This window comes from Planococcus citri, chromosome 3 (genome assembly GCF_950023065.1).
Source record: "Planococcus citri chromosome 3, ihPlaCitr1.1, whole genome shotgun sequence".
Lineage (NCBI taxonomy): Eukaryota > Metazoa > Arthropoda > Insecta > Hemiptera > Pseudococcidae > Planococcus > Planococcus citri.
The window spans coordinates 16,765,740-16,788,718 of NC_088679.1; the positions used below are offsets into that span (position 1 = coordinate 16,765,740).

The 22,979-nt window shown below is 33.3% G+C and overlaps 1 long non-coding RNA gene across 2 annotated transcripts in view; it reads right to left on the minus strand.

Moving 5' to 3' along the window:
- Positions 1 to 22,979, minus strand: part of LOC135841876 (uncharacterized) — a 214,071-nt gene that overhangs the window by 132,020 nt on the left and 59,072 nt on the right. The gene's annotated exons all lie outside the window — the stretch shown is intronic.

Sequence of the window (22,979 nt, forward strand, 5' to 3'; positions counted from 1 at the left end):
ATTTGGGGTTAGGCTATGTTCGATGTCCTCTATCCAATGATGCAAAAATCGTTGAAATCGGTGACTGTCACCTGGGGCACCACCTTGTTAGATGCGGTTAAATATCTAATGGCGAGCCTTTCAAGCGATTCAAACCATTATTCCAAAATTTCAGGGATAACAGTTAAAAACTTCGAAAATTAATTTTTTGATTTTAATTAGGTATCTCATAAGCCAATGGTTTTGAATCGGTAAAAAATTCTCATAATTGAACTCAAACGTCTGGAATTAAATTAGAAAACATCTTATTATTTTTTTTTAAATTTTCAATCGATTTTATTATTTTTTTTTTGGGAGGTTTTCATGTTATTTCAACTCAATTTTTTTGGATAATTTCAATACAATACATGTACTTTTTCAGTGTTTTCCTGTTATTTGAATACGTTTTCAAATTATCGTTTTCTATTTAGTTTATGTTGAATTTTGACAAATTTTGCTTGAACTTCATCAATATTTTTAGCACTCAAGTTCCAATGATTTCAATTCCTTCTACTTTTTTTTGTCATTTACAATTTTGTTATGTTTTCACTATTTTTATGTGAACATGTTGCTACAGCTACATGTTACTGGAATTTCGTCAAATTTCAGTGATTTTGCCAAATTCAGTAGAAACCTTTATTTTGAGTTGAAAGTCACTCAAAAAAAATATTAGCTTCTGAGCTGTCACAGGAGGTGAGATATGGATCATCAAATTAATGATGACTCATAAACGCAACTCAACTAGATACCTAGTACCTACATCACTATAATGTATGTTGGAGAGATCACGCCCTAAATGGTACCAAGTTTAGAGGGAAGGTTCTATAGTACAATACACTCGAAACAAATAATCAACCTAAGTAACAGGTATCATCACTCGAAAACAATACTATATAGCATTTTGTTATCGTATAGAAATAATTAATACACGACGACGCAGGTTTATGGTATCACGTTGAAAAAAAAAAATAAACAATTTCCATTGACACGGTATAATTTGGCCAAAAACGTCGCCCAACGACCAACGTACGTACGTATCAACACTTGACAAGAATAATACAAAATTAACAGTTATTAATCTGTCACTCAGTCATTAATCAAACACCGTATAGAAATTTTTTTCCTTTTCATCAACATGCAGTTCGTGATTGGAATAAAATTAACCTTGGAATAAATAAGAACAAAAAAAACTGCTAAAAAATCGTGTTCAAAATTGCCCATTTTCTAGAGAAAATTACCTACGGCCGTACAGAATTTTTCCAAATTAGCCGTTTGGGAAAACAAAACAATTACACGTACGGAAAAATTTTCTCACCCGTTGTTGTCACGTACTGCCAATTATGGGCTTTTCGAGTTCGAGTAACGAATTACAGCTACACTCTCGTGTTTGTACGAGTCTTAGTTGTAGCTACGAGTATACGAGTATTTTAGGGAATCTGATTCTGATTTTAGCCAATGATATCGTTCCGTCGTCGGCGAATACGAGTAATACGCTAAATCTACTCGTAATAAAGCTGTATGTGTATTGAGGAAATGTTTGATTGCATGTGATTGTGTACTCGTATGGTTTTTTTTTCAGCAAGTTATAGTAGGAATGAAAAGTGGAAAATTTTTTGAGAGTATTTACCCAGGTACTTCGAAAAAAAATGGCAATAAAAATCTATTTACGTGTGTTTTTCGCTTCATAACATCTCGTAATTCTTTGGCGAATTTCCTTTCTTGTTTTTTGTCGGGAAGAAGATAATTTTATGAGCCGAAAACTTGATGAAGGAAACAGAATAATGTAGTGTAAAATCTGTTTTATGATCCCTGACATGAAACTTTATTACAAAAATAATCACTAATTGAAAAAAATCTTGAACAGATGCTTTGTTTCAAAATGAAAATGAATGTGTAGGTACTCGTGTATTGACATTGGGTAAGTACCTACTTGTGCATTAGAGTCCTTATCTAGAAAAAAATTATTTGCAAATTTTCAATCGCTCAGTAGAACCATACAAGTGGTCTTTGATTTTGAAAGCAATGGCCTAATCGACGCTGAATCTCCAATGCTCTATTTTGGAACCGGTTAAGTTTTTCTAAAACTGATTGGGTAGGAGCTAAAGCGAAAAAACCATACCTCCTCTTTTATGAGTCATAGCTAATTGCCTGATTTTGAAAATTTATCCAATAAATAAGAAACAAATACATAAATATTGTTCAAAATTCTCTCATTCTATTTAAAATCTCCTCGATCCTCTTCCTTCTAGATGCGATTACGAACTTCCAACCCAGTAAAATTTTTCCACCGAATGAAAAAAAATTCGTCATAGACCAAATGACAAGTACAGGGCATTGACTCGTATATACTAATCAATGCATCAGTATGTACATAATGGTTTATGAATTTAAGGTCACCAGTGTAATTATTTATGTACCTGTCCTACTTCTCATCCAGACTATATTTACACTTTTATTTTCACGAACACGTGCTCGTATGTAAAACACGTATCGCGACAAGCGAATCCATCGAGTTTAATTCTTTCGATACTGGCTCGCAAGCTGGCGTCTCGAAGAAAGCACCTATGTCTGTCTCTGCTTACAACGAAGCTAACTCCTATCTCTATAGGCATAGGGCATAGGTAAAACAATACCATACCATTAAAAACAAAACAATACCGTTCACTCATCATACTTGTAATATTAATACGTTTATCTACGCAAAGCGATATCTTTAGGTACGTACTTACCTGAAAATATTTATGTAGAATTTCTGCACGCTCGGCGCAGATAAAATTAATTATAATTATAAATAAAACAATGAACAGACATCATAAACGCATTTACGGTTTCGCCAGCCATCCTCTCTGTCTGTCTCTCTCTCTCACACACTGAACTCTGTAATATTATGCAAGGCACATGTGTGTGAGCAAATGTTACTATTGTTGGGTTAGGTACCTACCTATACCTATTGAATATACATGAACGCTGCAGATTGTACTCGTACCTAGACCTACGAGTACCTAATTGACCATCACCTGAACGCCACTGCGACATATAAAAAGTTTGCTTTTATGAATGGATCGTGCTTCATCGTAGACGTCTGCGAAATCAGCTAGGTACGGATCCGGTTTCCCTTGTAAGATGATCACTTTTTTTTTATTCTTCTAGTTGGCAATGAATTGCAGAAGCAAAACCATAGTTTCTGATAGTTTTGTCAATTCGGTATGAAAATTGCCTCGAGTCGTGAAAAAAAACAAATATCGTTACATGTCTAGCATCTGAATACATACCTATACAAATTGTAGGGTGATATGACCAAATGACCATCGCGTAATAGGTAATTAAATAGGATCATTTGAAGGCAGTTCGTAATTGTATAGAATTGACCGACTGACCGTTTGTCAAAAATGAGTAAAAATCGTTTCCACTGCTAAATGTAGAATTTTTTCGAAATATATTCTGAAATTAGGGACCTACCTAATGAGAAAATGAACGTGAAATTGATTTCATTTTTCGAACATTTATCTCAACTGGTAGACATTTTTTCAAACCGTATAAAGTTGAATTAGAAGAGCGGGCAAAAACACATCATCAACTAAAATTTGCATTTTTTGATTTTTGGTGAATTTTTAAGAACCAAATTTGGGGCAGAAAAGCAAAAAAATCAAAATTTAACCAAATTTATTGGGAAATTGGAAATCAGCAATTTGGTAGGTATGTTCATTACCAGTATTTTCTACACACAAAATCAATTGGTAATGGTTTCAAGCAGTTTTGAGAAATTCTGGAGCCTCATCCAGTAGATTTTCGAAATTTGAAATTTTTACGAAATTTTACCCACCAAAGACGTAGAGCTGAAAATTCACTTCAAACTTTAATTTCAACGCGCTGAGTCGAGTTGAGATACTATAGTTTCGAGTCGTTCTGGAGTCTCCAGCTATGTAATGGGCATTCTAGATTTTCAGAAAGCGCCACAAAAAGTGCCTGGATCCAAGAATTTGAAACCACCTCTAATCTAGGTACTTAGAATGTTGAAACTAGGTAGGTTTATAGAGTAGATTTTAGCATCCTAACTTCATATGAGTAAAATGTTGGGGAAATTTCAATATTCAAAAATCAGCTGGAGGTTCGAGAACTGCTCTAAATGGTTCAAAACTGGTTCCACCCAGCGGGATAAATTGGTGTTACTCAAGTTTTCCTTACCATTTCCGTTCCCCTTGGCCTGCAGTTGGTTGTCTTATACGCAGGTCCAGTGTCTATAAATGGAAGCTTCAACCTTAGTTTTTCAATATGCGAATTTGGTAAAGGAAGTGCTGTAACCTTATCAACATCGTAGCGTGTTGTCTTTAATATTTTTTGATTACACAACTCTTCCAAAGAATAAGGTTGAAAAGTTCTTTGGTTATAACCAACTTACAATTATCGCACCAGTGCCAACCCCACTCTTCATAAAAAGTAAGGCTCTGAGATATGCCATTTCTATTAATAGCATTAGGATGTTGAGGTGTGTTCTCCATATTCGCTATTTTAATAATGAGACTAAAAACACCCTACTCCTATATTTAAACAAAAATTGGAACCTGTGCGCACAACTTCTTAAAACTGAACTAAACTAAATTAAACTACCAGTGTATGTGCTCAAGTGACTTTTTTTTTTTTTTTGGAACCTTAACTAAATTTTTACCAAACAATTCAGATGTCATTTCATTCAACATTTCATTAATACTCACTGGAGGGTGATCAGGAATTTTTCCCAACGGAGGTCTAATGCTGGTCATTTCTTCCAAAATTTCATTAACATTCAATTTTTCATCAGCAGAAGTCATGCATTCTTGTAAAGCAGAAATCAATTCATTTTTTTTTCAACTTATAATAATATTTTTATCTTATGGGGTTTTGCCAACTCTTTTGACTGTTTTACAGAACAAACAGTTGAATCATCAGGCTCACCCTGCTGTACAGATACACCAACACCAGTATTATAATTAGGATATAAAATTTTTAATAATTCATTTTTTTTAAATTTATAATATTTATCTACTTTACATTCCTGAGCTATCTCACGGAGCTCACTTAATTTTAGTTTACAAACCTGGGTATTTGCCACATTTGGGCCAACCACACCAACACCAGTAAGGGTAAGGGACCCCTATTCCGCCCAGTGCCTAATCCCGACCACCCTCTATATCTCGTCTGTTTTTAGCGCTACCTACTGGAAAGTGATATAAACATGTTCCTCTATCACAGACGATTAATTTGAGACATTCCCGGCCATTGTACAGCCAAAACTCGCGAAATGAATTGAAGTTGAAAAAATTCGATAGTCAAAGATAAGTTTTTTGTCATTTTTCATCGTCGAAAAATTTTAACTAGATATCAATAATTTTATGATGTTATACATGTGTTGTGATCGTTATTTAAGTACGTTTCTGATGATATAGCCGCTTTCCTAATCCATCAAAGGTATGTATAAAATTTTTTTACGAAAGTGTAAAATGACATGGGTCTCCTAATCCCGACCACTCATAAGATCATGTAAATTCAGTCAGGGTGGTCGGGATTAGGGTACCAAATTCAGTCATTTTTGAGGTGCCTCAGAAGAAAATTCCAAAAAGCCATAAAGAATTATTCTATAACCCCAAAATTTTAATATGAGTTAGGGGAAGGTTCAATCTATCTTTTAAGCCATTTACTGTATTTTCATGTGAAATAGTATTTTATTGGTTGCTGCACTTTCAAATGTGGTCGGAATTAGGGCACCTAACTTTTGGAGGTGGTCGGGATTAGGAGCCCAACTTTTGAAAAATCGTTTTTGAGTTGTTTCGGAAAAAAATTCAAAAAACATATTAAGGATTCTTCATTTGGGCCAAAATTTTGATATGAGTTAGGGGAAGGTTCAACCTACATTTTAAGCCATCTACCACGTTTTGAAGTGAAATAGTCTTCGATTGGTGGCGATTTTTAAAAAAGTGGTCGAAGTTGGGCGCCCTTACCCTTAAGTATTATGATTAGGATATAAAATATCTAATAATTGACTTTTACTTAATTTATAATACTTATCTACTTTACATTCATGAGCAATCTCACAAAGCTCATTCAACTTCAACTTATTAATCGCCATGTTCACAATAAAAATTGCAATATTCAATTTGCATTCAAAAATCACTGATGAAAAATAACAGTAATCAACAGAGTTGGCGCGATTCCAGGAGCTTGAGAATCGGATTCCAAATGGTGTGATTCCACAAAATTTTGAGTCCCGATTCCGCTTATCAGATTCGCCAGATATAGGAATCCGAATCCGAATCGTAATTTTCGATTCCGATTCCTTTCGCGACTCCGATTCAGATTCCACTCACGACTCATCTTAGGATCCTCTCACGACTCCAACCAGATTCCTCTCACGACTCCAGCCAGATTCCCATCACAACTCCTTAAATTTCATAAAAATGAAGCATTGAAGATGAAATGAACATTCTAACAAACATGAGTAAATAAATATAAAGGCTCGTCTGTACTGGTACCTAATTAAAAAGCAAGAAATAAAATAAATTGAAAAATGAAAATACATTCTGTTGTTCTGTAGCTGTATTTTGTTTTTCAATGAATTCAGGAATATTACAAATAATATCTGTAAATGTAAGATAGAAATAAATTCTACTTATTCCACTGATTTTTCAATTCAGCAGTTTCACACATTCGAAAAAATGATGCTTTTTTTCATTCACATTATTTGTTGAAGAATCCCCCCTCCCCCCCAAAAAAAACCAATAAATCTTTGTCAGTTTCGGAAAAACTGGAAAAAGCGAGAATTTTTGTCAAAAATCAAAATTGAATGATCGATAGACGATAATTTTAGCAAAATGCAAAACTTTTTGGCAATTAAATTATTAATTGCAAAATATGACGTTCTTTATCTTTGGTAATTTTTTTGAAAATTTATCAAATTCAATTCTGTTTCTGTTCATTCATTTATCTGATTGCCAATTCTGAAATATGAGTCTTTTGAAGTAAGGACCAACCAAATTACTCACAGAAAACCATTTTATTAATACCTAATTAATTATTAATTCATTTTGTTAACAAAATAAAAAACAGCATGAAATTGTTTACAAGTTACATTACAACAAAGATCTAAAGTTCATTGTTATTGTACATAAAATTTCTCGTAGAATCAGCTACAGCAAGTGATGGTGAGGATTAAGTGAATCACAAATTAACATTCTTTACTTTTTTTTATAAGTATTTCGTTACCATATTTTTTTTCTTGTGATTTTTTATGTAGGTAGTCATTGAATTATAAAATACATACTCATACATACTCAAGTTACAGTTATCATGAATAATTATTATGCCACATATGCTCCGCAGACCTATACAGTCCAGTACACATACAGATTTGTTGCGTTTTCTGCGTGGAAAAAAATTGGAGGATCCACCCCCCTCGAGGGGGAGCCATGTACTGTAGCTGATTCTACGAGAAATTTTATGTACAATAACAATGAACTTATGTAATTTTCCCATAGCAATGAAACCAACATCACGAAAATAACTTTATTTCGAAAATTGTGAAAATTGAGGGGGGCTGAGGGGCTCTGGAGAGGGGTAGGCGAGTGTAGCAGAAAATCGGAGGTCATATTCGTGCTCAGCGGTATCGAATCATATGAAAACAACACCAACATCATCAAAATAACTATATTTCGAAAATCGTGAAAATTGAGGGGGGCTGAGGGGCTCTGGAGAGGGGTAGGTGAGTGTAGCAGAAAATCTGAGGTCATATTCGTGCTCAGCGGTATCGAATCATATGAAAACGATACCCTACTCATTGATAGTTATTTTTTTCAAAATTCCCATTTCACCCCCCACCCCCCTACGATACATTATTCCAAGTTTTCACCACGGCGCACCAAAGCAAAAATTTCTAATATAGTATATGATGTTTGGGGGCCAAAAATACATCCAAAAAACGTGTTTACAAAATTGTACCTCGCAATCTTGATTGTTAATAGGCATAAAAAAATGAAAAAAACGCCATTTTGAGGGGTAAATTTGAGGGGAGGGGGTTGAAAATTTTTGTGTGAATACCTATCAAGGATATACATAACTTCCAGAAAAATTTTCAAAATCGGTTGAAATGGGGCTGAGAAAAGTGCTACTGAAATTTCAAAAAGGGGGCTCCGCAAAAAGGGTAGGGGGTGTGGATCTGAAATTTTTTGCGCAGAGGTTTCTCTATGGTACCCACCTTTCATGTTAAACGCTTTTGGGGACCATTTCACCCCTCTTAGGCGCCTATAGCCCTTATGTATTTTTTGGGGAACCCCCTTTTTTGAATGGTTGTGGTTCCACCCCCCTTGGGGGTAGAAAGAAAGTTGATATATCACTAGATCGGAAATTTGACGTAGATTCTTATCCGACCACCTATTTCTCGCTAAAATGCAATGCGGGGGAGAAAATTGCAAAAAACTGGTTTTGGGGGGCTTAGATCCACAATAGGGGAGAACGCACACCAGGGACGACCGGGGACTCATCGGATTCGTGTTCAGCACAAAAAAATGGACCAGTATACCAAAATTCAGCTTTCTCCCCCATTTTTCCCAATGGAATGCTATTTTTCCTGGACTATTGTGCTTTTCAATTGAATTTGGGTGATTTTGTTCATTGTGAGAGTCTAGAGAATCGTAATGAGGAGTCGTGAGAATTGTAATATCGGAGTCGCGAGAATCGAAATATCGGAGTCGCGAGAATCAAATTACCGGAATCGCGAATCATATTACATTTGCGATTCCTGCTTGAAAAGAGTCAGATTTCATATTTTTCGATTCATCTGTCAGGTGAATCGAAAATGGAATCCGATTCCGGAATCGGATTCATGCGATTCTCACGACTCCTTAAAAAAATCGGAATCGCGCCATCTCTGGTAATCAAGAACAAGCAAGCACAAGGAGGTATGTTAACACAACAAAGCAGTTGGCAACACAGACTGTGGTGTGCTCCAGCAGCTGTATTTATACTGCCATGGTCCTACCTATGTGCAGAAGGATGCGCACCTCCCCTTGTTTCCAGCCTATTCCACTTTTTTCCAGTTTTTTCCACTATCCAGTTTTTGTTTACACTCCTTCAAGCACCTGTTTAAGTGATCAGGTGTACTTGGTCACATCACTTCGTTAGTAGCACTTATCCTGCAAAGACCTCCGATTAATTTTTGCTAATTTTATGTATTGAATATTTTTTGTTGAGTGTCTTTCATTTTTTTCCATTTGTGTTGTTTGTTTTTTTGATTTTTTTTTCTAATTTTGTTTGTGTTCGTTTTTTGAAATGGAGTCAACTAAATCACTGTAAGTACCTATGAGTTTTATTTTTTTACTTGTTTTTCTTTTTTTGTTCAACATGTGGTAAAAAAATTGTGTGTGTTAGAAATTATTCAGGAGTTGAAAAAAAAAACGTGTACAATGGCTGTGTTTATTTGAAAAAAAATGTGCGAAAAAATTGTGTGGGAAATTATTCACGAGGTGTATTTTGAGCATAACGTGGTGTGAATTACCATCTTTGTTTCTCACTCTAGAACATTTCGAGCACATGGTCAGGTAGAAGAAATGTGTATTTTTCAAGTTTGAAAAAAAGTATGTTTTCTTGAAAATATTCAGACGATGTCTCAAAATATGAAAATAATATTACTCAGATTTGTGAATATTTTTTTTTAAATCTTGAGTAGTGGAAAAAATGAAGTTTTTTTTGTCACAAATAGGCGAGGCTGATAAAATTTTTAAATGAGGTAAATTGTGGAAAAAAAACGTGCTGATGTGCTTCGGATGATTGCCATCTCATTTCCTCACGTGGTTATGAATATCATTTAGTTGCTAAAAGCATATGGCAAGGAAAAAAATGTGCATAAAGATGGGTAGAGATTTTTTTCAAAAAAATCTAAGAAATGTTCATTTTTTACGAAGACGACGCTTTTTTGGCTAAAAATAACCGCGGATTTGTGTTCCACGTGGAAAATTACGATAAAAACGGTATTTCTTGATACAGATTCTTTTTTGAAAAAAAATACCAAAAAAAAGCTCAGCCTCAGTCACTCTTTTGGTGGTGTAAAAAAAACGTGAATAAAGTTTGGGAAATCTGTAGAAAAAAGCATGGTGTTTGCTGAAAAAAAAAACGCTACAAGGAGGCTTGATGAAATGAGGTAAATTGTGAAGAACGTGCTGATCACCATCTTGTGTTTCTCACATGGTTGTGAGTTGCTAAAAGCACATGGGTAGAAAAAACGTGCAAAAGGGTGTGAGATGGTATTTGATGAAAAAAAAAACAATGTGAAAATGTGTTGTTAGATACTTCAGTGGTCCCTTTGAATTCGCCAAGTTTTTTTCATCAGTTCATGAAAATTTTTCGCATCTGATAGGTTGGTATGGTGGAAAAATGTGTTTTTGAAAAATATTCACATATCCCACCCCCGAAGGAAAATATCGCACCCCTACCAAATGAGACCCCGAAAATACCAACTACTGATAAGGAAAATATCCCACCCTTGCACGTATACAGCCGATTTGATGACTGGATTGAGTTGTAAGTACAAAAAATAAACCCCTAAGGGTCTTAAAATCAGTTTTTTTATGATTGAATAATTTTAACTCGTTTTTTTTAATAGTCCTGCTGAAGATGAAAAAGATGCAGAAATGCCGGGTCCCGTTGAATATGTACGTCACATTGTTGCTAAATCACCCAGAATGATATACCTGTACAAAGAGAAATTGCGGATGAAAAATGCCTTCAAAGTCCTACCCACCAAACGAATGGTAGATGCTCTAAAACTGCACGAAAAGAAAGAAAAGTTAGAAAAGAAAAAAGGATATGTATACAACAGAGCTGGTCAAATGGAAGAACTGGAAAAAGAAATGAAAAATATAGGTACCCAAAATGCTATAGAAAGTTAAGTTTGTGATTTTAGTTTTATTATTATTTGTGTTTTTTTTGTTCATTTTCAAACTTAATAAAATTTATTAGTATTGCAAAAAATGTGTTATCAACTTCTTCTTTTTGAAAAAAAAAACAACTTTGAACCATACTTCAGTTTGCAAATAACTAGAAATTTGTGTTTGAAATGAACAAAGTACACTGGAAATGAGTTTTTTTTTGAAAATCTCAGAACTAAAACTTTTTTTCCCGATGTGCTGTTAACATGCTCTGTTTGAAAATAACCTACACTGGAAATGAGTTTTTTTTGAAAATCTCAGAACCAAAACTTTTTTCCCCGATGTGCTGTTAACATGCTCTGTTTGAAAATAACCTAGAATTCGTGTTTGAAATGAAAAAATACTCTGAAAAAAAAACTGAAATTAGGTGAAAAAATTTTGAAAATCGCAGAATTGAAAGTTTTCTTCTTTTTAATGTGCTGCGGACATATTCTGTTTGAAAATAACCAAGACTTTGTGTTCGAAAAGAAAAAAATACACAGGAAAACCAAAACTTGGTGAAATGAGTTTTTTTTGAAAAAATTTTGAACATTGCAGAACTGAAACTTTTCTTCTTTTCGATGTGCTGTTGACATATTCTGTTTGAAAATAACCAGGATTTTGTGTTTGAAACAAAAAAAATCCACTGAAAACCAAAATTTGTTGAAATGAGTTTTTTTTTTGAAAAAATTTGAAAATCTCTGAACTGAAACTTTTCTTCTTTTTGATGTGCTGTTGACATATTCTGTTTGAAAATAACCAGGAATTCGTGTTTGAAATGAACAACATACACTGGAAAAAACCAAAATTTGTTAAAATGAGTTTTTTTTTTAAATTAAAAAAAAAAAATCTACGAATTAGTAATTTTTATGATGACAACGATTTTTTAGGTTGAAAATGAGTACAGATTCGTGTTCTACGTGAAAAATTACATTATTAACACGTTTTCAGTGATGAATAAATCAAAAAAAAACTGAAACAGAAAACCTAAATATGTTTTTTTTCTTCAATTTTGATACCTGATCAGAATTTTTATAACAAGACTATAATTATGTTTTTTTGTGATTTTTAAAATTTTTTTTGTGTCTTAATGATAGTTTTAAATCTAAGATATGATTCGGTCATTTCTAAAACCCCATAAGTCCAAAGACCTAAATTTTTCAGGAGAGACAAAAAACTGTTTCAAGCAAATTCTTACGCGTTAAAGTGAAAACCGATATCAGAAATGGAAAGGGCATACAAAAATACGTATTTTGGGTCAAATTTGGATTTCAAAAGTTTTGCCATCATCGCTATATTACACCTTGAAGTGCGTGGACTTATGGGGTTTTAAAAATGACTGATATTTTTGTAACTGAATATTGTTTAAAATTTCATCTGAAGGACCTAAAAAGCTTCTAAACCTTTCTAAACGATGAAATTCAATGAAAGGACTGAAAACAGTTCACTTGGGAATAGTTTTTTGGCTGTTTTATAAAAAGAAAAATGTTTTATTGAAAAAAAAGAACATGAAAAAAGTACAAAAAATCGAATAATAACTTCGAAAAAATGATAGTACGGATGATGCTTTGACACCAACTCATTTTTAAAACCTCGTAAGTCCGGACTTATGGGGTTTTAAAAATGACTCGATTTTGAATCGGAGCGATTTGGCGGGAAAAAATGGTCGAAACAAAAAAATTCCACCGCCAGCCGATAGAGCTCACCACATACTATCAAAATCGTAAAAAAAGTGAAAAACGAAAAATCTGTGACTTATGGGGTTTTACAAATGACCGAATCATATTTTAAAATTTTTTTGGGCCTTAATAATAAGTATACTTACCTGTTGTATGCAATACTCCAATAACCAATGAGTTTTTCATTTGACCAGATCTCCCAACATTTTTTCTCATCATTTTGCCAGTATCTTTGCAGTATCATTGAAGGGTACATATTCCAAATTTTTATAGTTCCAGCTAGGTATTTCACTTTTGTATCCCAATGTTTGGGAAAACTGAATACAAAATCTTCAGTATGAACTAAAATCAAATCTGATTCAGTCAAACTGAATTTTATTATTTTGTATTCAGCAATATCATAATGCCTAGGCAAAGAGGTACATATATGGAAGTATATACTCTATCATGCTAGAACTCAGAATGACTAATTTTTCTCAGATACTACATTTTTATACTTCTCTAACCTACGGCTACAGTAACATCTACTAAAATTTTCACAAATGTGACAAGCAATACCATCAGACTCGTCAGTATTATCAAATAAATTGAAACACTTTGCATCACAACAATACCTAGGGTTCTGTTTATTTTTCTCTATTTTTTTAGATGTTTTTAGACAACAAGTGATATTTTTGAAGATCCAGAAGCACATTTTTTCCCTCATTTTTTTTTATGTATTAGTGGAAGTATTTATAAGATACTGATGATTTTTATAGTACAACCATTTGACCATATCTATCACCAGGTAGTCACTTTTTGGATCAACCCACACAAATTCACGCATAGATTCAAAGATATCCCAAGAAATTTTGAAAATTTGATCATTGTAAAATTTTCTTAAATTTGACTTGCTCTGTTTCAATAAAACAGCATGATTAAAACTCTATGTAATATTTGAAGGTACAGCACCAAAACTATTGCATAGATATAAACAGTCTACATCATCACGATCAAAAAATTTGTCTAAACTGATAATTTTAGATGTTCTGTCAAAAATGACTATAGAAGAAGGATTGAAACGTTTTGGAAGATCTGATATGGATGAAACAGTGTTAATTTGTTTTTTTAATCTAAATATTTCTGGATTTTTGGTACACAAGTAAACATTTTGATGTTTGTGCACAATTTTTTCTAAAACTTCATCATAAAGCCCATTACCTATATTTTTCACCAGTAAGAAAAACAGCACACATTCTAGAAAACATGTTTACAGCAGTAAAGCTCGCCATTGTTTGAAGTGCACTTGAAGTATCACTCTGTTTTTATAGGTACAAAAATATTTTTGAAAATATGGAAAAATTAATTTTTTAGGAGGAAGAAGTAGAAAAAGTATAAATAGAGCATTGTTTTACCCGTACCATCACAGAAAGGGGTAGCTGGAGCGCTAGTGTATGCCTAGATCAACTCCGGAGGGCCCTCCAGAGTAAACATCAGCTGGCCCACACCTAACCAGTACTCATGGCTATTCTCAAAATCAGATTTTGGTTCATAAGTATCTCTGGCTGTAAGCATCAGCTGACCTGCACCTCCGGATTAGCCACCACTCATGGCTATTCTCAAAATCAGATTTTGACTCATAAGTATCTACTGGCAGGGCAAATCTTCAGCTGTAAGCATCAGCAGACCAGCACCTCCGAATTAGTTAGTACTAATGGTTCATAAGTATCTAGCAGCAGGGCCGTTCCTAGGGTGAAAAAAACCACCTATAGGAGTTGCCCTGTTGTTAGGTACTTATGAACCATTAGTACTGACTAATTCGGAGGTGCTGGTCAGCTGATGCTTACAGCCGAAGATTTGCCCTGCCAGTAAATACTTATGAGTCAAAATCTGATTTTGAGAATAGCCATGAGTGCTGGCTAATCCGGAGGTGCAGGTCAGCTGATGCTTACAGCCAGAGATACTTATGAACCAAAATCTGATTTTGAGAATAGCCATGAGTACTGGTTAGGTGTGGGCCAGCTGATGTTTACTCTGGAGGGCCCTCCGGAGTTGATCTAGGCATACACTAGCGCTCCAGCTACCCCTTTTTGCGTATATAAAAAGTGTGGACATTTAAAATTGCAATTTCACCTAATTTGAAGAGGTTAGAAGTGATTTGGCGGACTAAGAATTTCATCACAGAGAAAACAACTTCCTCCAACTGTGAGCATTTCGTAATCCCCTATGGTCAATTTGGGTCAAAATTCCACCCTGATTTTTACCAACTGCCCAGCTGATAATATTTTTCAATAAACATTTTTTTTTTTCAACATTACTCCTAATAAATCAACAAATATTCTCGACTAAATTATCCAGCAATTTACACGGTTTCATAATCCATTTATCGGTATAAAATTAAAAACAACTAAATCACCGAATATTACCTATCCTGTTAATGAAGTGAGTAAAATATTCGAATTACAAATGACCTAAAGTAAGTAAGTATCGTTAACTCGATGTGAAATTAACCCAGAGCTCGACACCGCGTCGGGCGAATATCCTTTTCACGGTAATTTGTATTCATTGACAAATTAACGAATGAAAAACAGTAAAAAAAAAAAAAGGAAAATTTAATTATCCTCAACATAGTGCTCCTATAATACCTTACAAATTAAATTCATTTCGTGTGCCATACACATACCTACATCTAGTCATAGTGCGTTGTGATAATCTAAGAATTTGTTTTTTCAAGTTCAATTCCAAGCCATGTGTTCTTTACATTGTTTATGACATCGAAAAAGTGTTTGTGTTTTTGCATAAAGAAAATTCACCACGAGTATACGTAAGTAAGTACAGTATTTAATTAACATAATTATTTTTTATATCGAAATTTTCCCGGTATTTAGTTCGCATTTGATACATTTTCCTACGCATTGTTCATCGCGCAATTCCATTTACACGTCGTAAAAGTGAGGAAAAAAACAACACGGGTCAAAATTTTTCTCATCTCGTCAAACATAATAAAATGAAAATTTGAAGGACGTTAGATAAACATAATTTTTTTTCAAGCCAGTATTTCAGATGCGCAATAATGTTACGTGAGGTTTAAAATTTAAATGCAAATTTGGAGGAAATGCACATATAATTAGCCATCTATCAACTTGTTTTATTTGATTTTTTTTTTGATGAAATAAACGTTGGAGTTGTGTTTAAACATCGATGTAAGAAGTTGTTGCAGAAATTTTTTCATCTACATTTACGTTATGTGCACCGTTGAAAAATTTCAATATTCCTACCTTCCTATTTTTTTGGCAAAAAACTCGATTGAAATGAACATTTTATTTTTTTACCTATCGAATGATATCTAGATTCTTGACAGATATATTTTCAACTCTACAGACTATCTGAGTGAATTTTCCATTTTTTGGTGTTTTCAAATTTAGAAAATTACTTTCGAGTGACAAACATCAATATATCTAATAGGTACACAGACACACATGTGTTTGCAACATGTCAGACTTCTCTCATTTAGAGAAAAAAATTATTCAAAATCATGTGAAAATAGACAAAAACCTGCACAACGAACGTAGAATGAAATTACGATGCTCAAAAGGTAAAATTTATTTTGAAAAAAAAAAAACTGAAAAATTATGAACAAGTGCAAAAAAATGTAGATATTCCTAGAAAGTTTTAGATTTTTGACTGCAAATTTCAGATGTGCTAAAATATGTATCTAGTGCAATTTTTCCGCAGAAATTGAAAATTTAAAAAAATGTTGACCCAATTTTCCTCATTTTATTTATTGATTTTTTTCAATTTCTGGAAACCTCTGTTAAACTTAAACTATTGAGATAAGAATAAAATAATAAAACGAAAGTCATAATTTAAAATAAAACAGATTTAAATAGAAATAATTCGGATACAAAACCATTTAATTTTAAAATCATACCTAATTGTTTTGATTTTTGAACTGTTTATAAACTTTTCACAAATTGTGAGTTAGACCAATAGTTGGTAAAAAAAATTCCAAATATGCAGAACGAATAAAGCAATTTTTGAAAAAGAAAGACAAAAAAATAATTGATGAGTAACTGATAAGAAAAATTTTGGTTCCTGAAATTAATTTCTTTTCGACCAATAAACAAATTTTTAAAACCAAATTATAAACCAGTCCACGAGTAGAAATCCTTTTTTAAAGCATAAAACAAAAATAAATCTTTGCTGAATTAATCTTTACACGTGATGCAATCTTTCCCCTTAATACAGCATATACCGAAAGCACCGATAATTCCTCCAATGAGAAGTCCAAAATTTTTACACGTGTCTTTAAGAAACAGGCCACAGCACGCGCCCAAGCCACATGCAAATCCCCCTACGTTCTTTGCTCCTTTAGCTATTTTTTGACTGGCTGTTCTTGGAACTTCTCTGACATCCATTCCGGTAGCAGGAGTAGTAGAACATAAATGAGCGGATTGTGGTAAATTTTCTTTTGGTATACAACAACACACTTTCTCTTCGTTTTTTGATTTACTAGAGAGACCAAACACTAACCCTGTGATAAATCCATTTTCACCGAATAAACTGTTGAAAGGTTTTCGGAATAAATTAGGCAGCCATTTCGATATTCCTTCGGATTTGTTGGACTCTTCTTGGTCGTACTGCTGGGCTTCTGTATATCTGATACTTGTTGAGGGAAATTTCTACGGTTAATGCCATCAGTTTAGATTATTATTTTATAATTTTTGATTAAATTTCTAAAAAAAAAAAAAAAAAAAAAAAGTAGGACTAAGTATTACAGTACTTCTTCTTACTTGATCTTTAAAAAGCAGCAGTAATAAAGTCAGCAGAAATCGTCCCCGGTTAAGCATATTGCAATCACACGTACAAATCTATGTACTACAATCCTACTTGTTGAAGAAGATTGAAACTTTGGTATGAAGTACATAGGTAGGTGCATAAGTTGTGTATTATATAGTTTATGACAAACTTTTGGCACACTCTAAATAAATAATTAAAAATTAGGTGAACGTAGACGTCAGCTCTGTTCAGCATTAACTCACATTTACGAAAAGAAAAATCAGTATCTGTTTTCGACAGTTGTTTGCTTCATTCTTTCTCTACTAAATTTGCACATTCGTCGCATAAAAAAACCACGAAAATGGAAAACATGCTAAATTAAGTAAAAATAGAAACGAAAAATTTATCGTAATAAAATTTCATCGAAGAATTCTGATGAAATATTTGATGTTAGAGCCACTAAAGGCATGTCAACATTATTAATATTATCTATAAGCAGGTACTTGGGATAGGTATCCTGAATGTAAATTTTATTCATTTTCTCTGAAGTTCTTTCTATCAGCAGAATAAGGTGATACCTTTAATTGCATTCAAAATTTCCCTATCACTTCAATTAGAAACACATTCAAGTATAAATCACAAATATTCGTAAATGACTCACTTATCTTAAAAACCACTAAACACGTCCATTCGCTTTTACCACAAAAGTCTATAAGTAGGTAGCTAGGTACTCACCTGAAACAAAAAAGAACAAATTTATAAATTATTAGTAGGTTAGGTATGTCAATTTACATACAATGCAAAATTACTTTTGGCTGAAAAATATTATCTCAATTAGGGCAGCACAAAATATTTCATATCCCCCACCCTAGATCCAATTCAGTACGCAACACTTGAAATTCCGAAAAATAAAATGACATTGACAGTTCAGAGTTCTTGTGCAGTGGCTTTCCAAAGCATAAAAAGCCCAAAAAATTAACATTTTAATAAAAGTGAAAAAAACTAATGAGGACTCTATTTTTCCTTTTAAATGAGAATTGCTACAGGAAAATTATTCTTAAAGTCACTCAAAATTTCAGCAACAAATTGAGTGAGAAAAAACGATTCCTATGATTCGTGTGCAGTCAAAATCAAAATAAGAGTGTTTTTTTCTCGACAATCTATACAAATTCTCTATCATTCAGCAAATTAGAAATTCTTGTTTTACCACCAGCCCCTTCAAAGAGAGCTAAATCGTCATTTTTATTCAGAATCTGTCTTTAATGAGATTTTCATCAAAACTTTCTCAAACTTTATGAAAATTTTGAAATATTAATTTGGATTGAATCGAACTGATCGATTTTTTCTGTTTTAATAAAACTGCTGCTTGAATAAATTGAATCGTAGGTACCATTTTGGGAACCAATGGCGCGATTCAAAATTCAAATACCAAATTTTTGAAATGTGTTGACTTCTTAAAAATTCAAGAATGAATTTTAGCACCTTGAATATTGATTGAAAAAATTTTACTCTATCGATTTAGCTTAGTTTTGCAGAAATTGAAAGGTGTCGATCAGTGGTTCTCTTTTAAAGAAGAAAAATGCTGAAAAAATATCAGCAGTTAAAAAACACACTGAAAAACGTGAAACTAATTTTTTAGGACTTTTTTCAAGAACTCAGACCTTTTGTTCCTTCTGGACTTTCAAACATTTACATATATTATACATAGATTCCAACAAGGAAACTTTTTGAACTAGCGTTCTTCAATTTGGATGGAAAAACTCTAGATCGAAATAAGAACATTCCTGAAACTGTCATGATAAAAATTTATAGTCTTCAAATTCATTTTTGGATTTTTGGTGAATTTTTGAAAATTTAAAAATCTCAAAAACGCTATTTTAAGCCAACTCCGATAATTCTCTCAATATTCAACTCCTACACATCAACGAACATCAACCATATTTTAAGCCATACTGGAGTCTTTAGCAATTTTTCAGTTTTCTCCAGAAATTTCAAATCACTCTGGAAGGGACAACAATGAACTTTAGGTTCCATAACTGTGGTCGGAACTAATTTTGGGTACCTTCTCAACTGTTTTAAGAGATTAACGCAAAATTCCAGGGGGAAATTCAAAAGTGAATTTTTCAATTTGACTGTTTTAGAACCTACGGCAAGTTTTCAAATTTCTTCCCTTTTTTCGTTATTTTGTACTTTTTTGCATCGGTATCAACTCTTTAGGAATTAATTTGGTAATGTTTCTTGAATTTCTGAAGTTTTTTTTTTTTTTTTGAAGTTGATTTTTCATTCCCTAGAAATTTTTTGAAACATTTTTTCACAGTAGATAGAATTCAAACCTGCCCGAGTGCCCGAGCAAAGCGAGAGGAAAAACTTCGAAAAAATTGATAATTCGAAAATTAAAATGATGGAAAAAGTTGATTTTTATAGATTCAACGTTTAAAAACTTTAACAATAGTTTTCAGGAAATTATAATTCTTTCAAAAATATCAAAAATAGGAATAAAGGCGCCCGACCGAAGCGAAGCAAAAGCTTTCGAAAATTGATGATTTTTAAAAAGTGAAACAACATTATTTATGATGTGAGAAGTCATTTTCACAACCTTTTAACTTATTTGATCAGAAAAAATAAAAGGACAATGATCTAGCTCGAGCAAAACGAGGGCAAAAGCTGTAACAAATTGATAATTCAAAACGTAAAACATCATTCTTGAATTTTTGATGATGCAAAAAGTCGGTTTTCATGGCTTTAGCATTTTCAGTTTTCACGAAATTTAAGCTCTCGAAAATTTACAATTTTTCATTTTTTTTTACAACATAATTTTCAAATTTATTTTTCAAAAACAACCAATTTTGGCGAAAATTAGAAATTATTGTTTTCGAATTTTCGGCGAAAAACACGACATTTTATGATATTATTTTAGCACAAGTTGGGAGTTGGGACATTCCAGCAGTTTTGACTGGAATGCATTAGAGAGATATTTTTTTCGGAAAAATGTAAAACAACATTATTTTGGATGTGAGAAGTCAATTTTCCTACTCTCTAACTTTGGTATGAGAAAGGAAAAGGAAAATGGAGAAAATCTTTGAAAATTTACTCACATATAACTCAAGGAGTAAAAACCCATTTTTAGCCAAATTTTTGTAAAAAATGGGGTTATTTGCAGCAGGCCATGACATTTTTATTTATAGGTAGGTAAGTTTCAGCATGATGGTGATTTTTACATTTTATGACCTGCGAGCCTGTTCTAATTGATCAAATAAAGTCAAATTTAGGGAATGGGGTTATCTTGGAAGCTAGAATTGACCCCTGCAGTTGGAGGGGGTCAAAATTGAAAATTACAGATAGGTAATTTTTTTGGAGCAGCATAATTTGCCTCCAAATTGATGAAAAATGTCCAAATTCATACCATTGGTGAGTACCGTCATTGTGAACAACATATCCAAATTTCAGATTCTTAGGTCCTCCCCACCCCATTGAAGGTGGAAAAAACCTGATTTTGACCATATTTTTGACCCCACTCCACTCTTAAAATTGACCTAAGGAGCCCCAATGTCCAGCATACCACGAGATGGTGCCACGTGAGTGAATTTTGCAGGATTCAACCTTCCAACTCTATTTGACCTCTCCTCAGTCCTCAGGGTCAAAAAGTGGATTTTTAGGCTATTCTACATGTTTTTCGACCTTTAGGACAGCCTACAGCCTCCCCAAATTGACCTAATAGAACGTCCAAATTTTCACAATACATTGGGAGGATGTATCAGAAATTCCTTTTGCAGTTTTTAGCCTTCCAAACCCATTTTACCTCTCTCCGGGGTGAGAAAAGTGGATTTTCAGCTATTTTCAAGTTCTTTTCAACTTTTAGAACACCCTGTAGATCCTTCAAATTGACCTAGAGGGTCCAAATTTTCACAGTACATTGAGAGGATGTAACAGAAATGCTTTTTGCAGGTTTCAGCCTTCCAAACCCATTTTACCTCTCTCCGGGGTGAGAAAAGTGGATTTTCAGCTATTTTCAAGTTCTTTTCAACTTTTAGAACACCCTGTAGATCCTTCAAATTGACCTAGAGGGTCCAAATTTTCACAGTACATTGAGAGGATGTAACAGAAATGCTTTTTGCAGGTTTCAGCCTTCCAAACACATTTTACCTCTCTCCGGGGTGAGAAAAGTGGACTTTCAGCTATTTTCAAGTTATTTTCAACTTTTAGAACACCCTATAGCTCCTTCAAATTGACCTAGAGTGTCCAAATTTTCACGGTACATTGAGAGGATGTATCAGAAATGCTTTTTGCAGGTTTCAACCTTCCAAACCCATTTGACCCCTCTCCGGGGTGAGAAAAGTGGATTTTCAGCTATTTTCAAGAATTTTTTCCACTTTTAGGAGACCCTGTAACTACTTCAAATTGACCTAGAGGGTCCAAATTTTCACAGTACATTGAGAGGATGTATCAGAAATGCCTTTTGCCGGTATTAGCTTTCCAAACCCATTTGACCCCTCTCCGGGGTGAGAAAAGTGGATTTTCAGCTATTTTCAAGTTCTTTTCAACTTTTAGAACACCCTATAGCTCCTTCAAATTGACCTAGAGAGTCCAAATTTTCACAGTACATCGGGAGGATGTACTCCAAATGCCTTTTGCAGGTTTCAGCCTTCCAAACCCATTTGACTTCCTTCCAGAGTCAAAAAACTGGATGTTCAGCCATTTAATTAATTTGAATCTTTTCAACAGAAAACAATCATTACCATCGTGTTTGAAAAGCCTTCAAAGTTTCTGGTACAAAAATTTGACTCTTACGTAGCGGCAGACTGCTACGATTTTTTTTAGTAATTCTTTGATTTTCACTGCTTACACAATTTCTTTCCAATTTTCCCAAATTTACCAACTCTTTTCAACTCACTCAAGTTTTCTCAAAAATTTTCAACTTTTATTCGCCTAAATTTTTCTGTTAAAGGTGGCAAGAAATTGACAAATAATTTCGAAATGAACTTTTTTGGACTCGAATTGAAGCATTTTCCGATATTTCGACAAAAAGCCATGAAAATAGTTTTTCAAATTAGTACACATTCTGACTAAAAAAATAATTATATTTTCCTCCAAAAAAAAAAAAAACACACAAAAAAATGATTTTTTGTCAGCAGAAACTAAATAGACACGGAAGTGCCATTTCCTCACTCAAAAAAAAAAACGAAAATTATTCAAACATTGCACAAATTTTGCAAACAAAAAAACTTCAACCACGTGCAAAATTCCACTGCTACGTATAAACATACACGAGGTAATAAAACATATCGTCTAGTTTATTAACTCTCCGGTAAGCATCACCATTAGTCACTCATAAACAATGCCGAAGTTCCAAAGTGAAACAAAAAATCGTATTTCTTAATTTAATAAGTAACACGCGACGGTGTGTGCGATGAAAAATGATACATTAAGCATAAACTCATTTTACTCGGTTAACAAAAAGTTTAGAAAAAAAAAAGGCACGCACACACCCTGCAGATCCCAGATAGAAAAATAATCGCATGCAATATACTGTAAATATTCTTGTAATTAGTTTACGACCTATCCACAATATACTTTACAATTACGTTCTTAATGA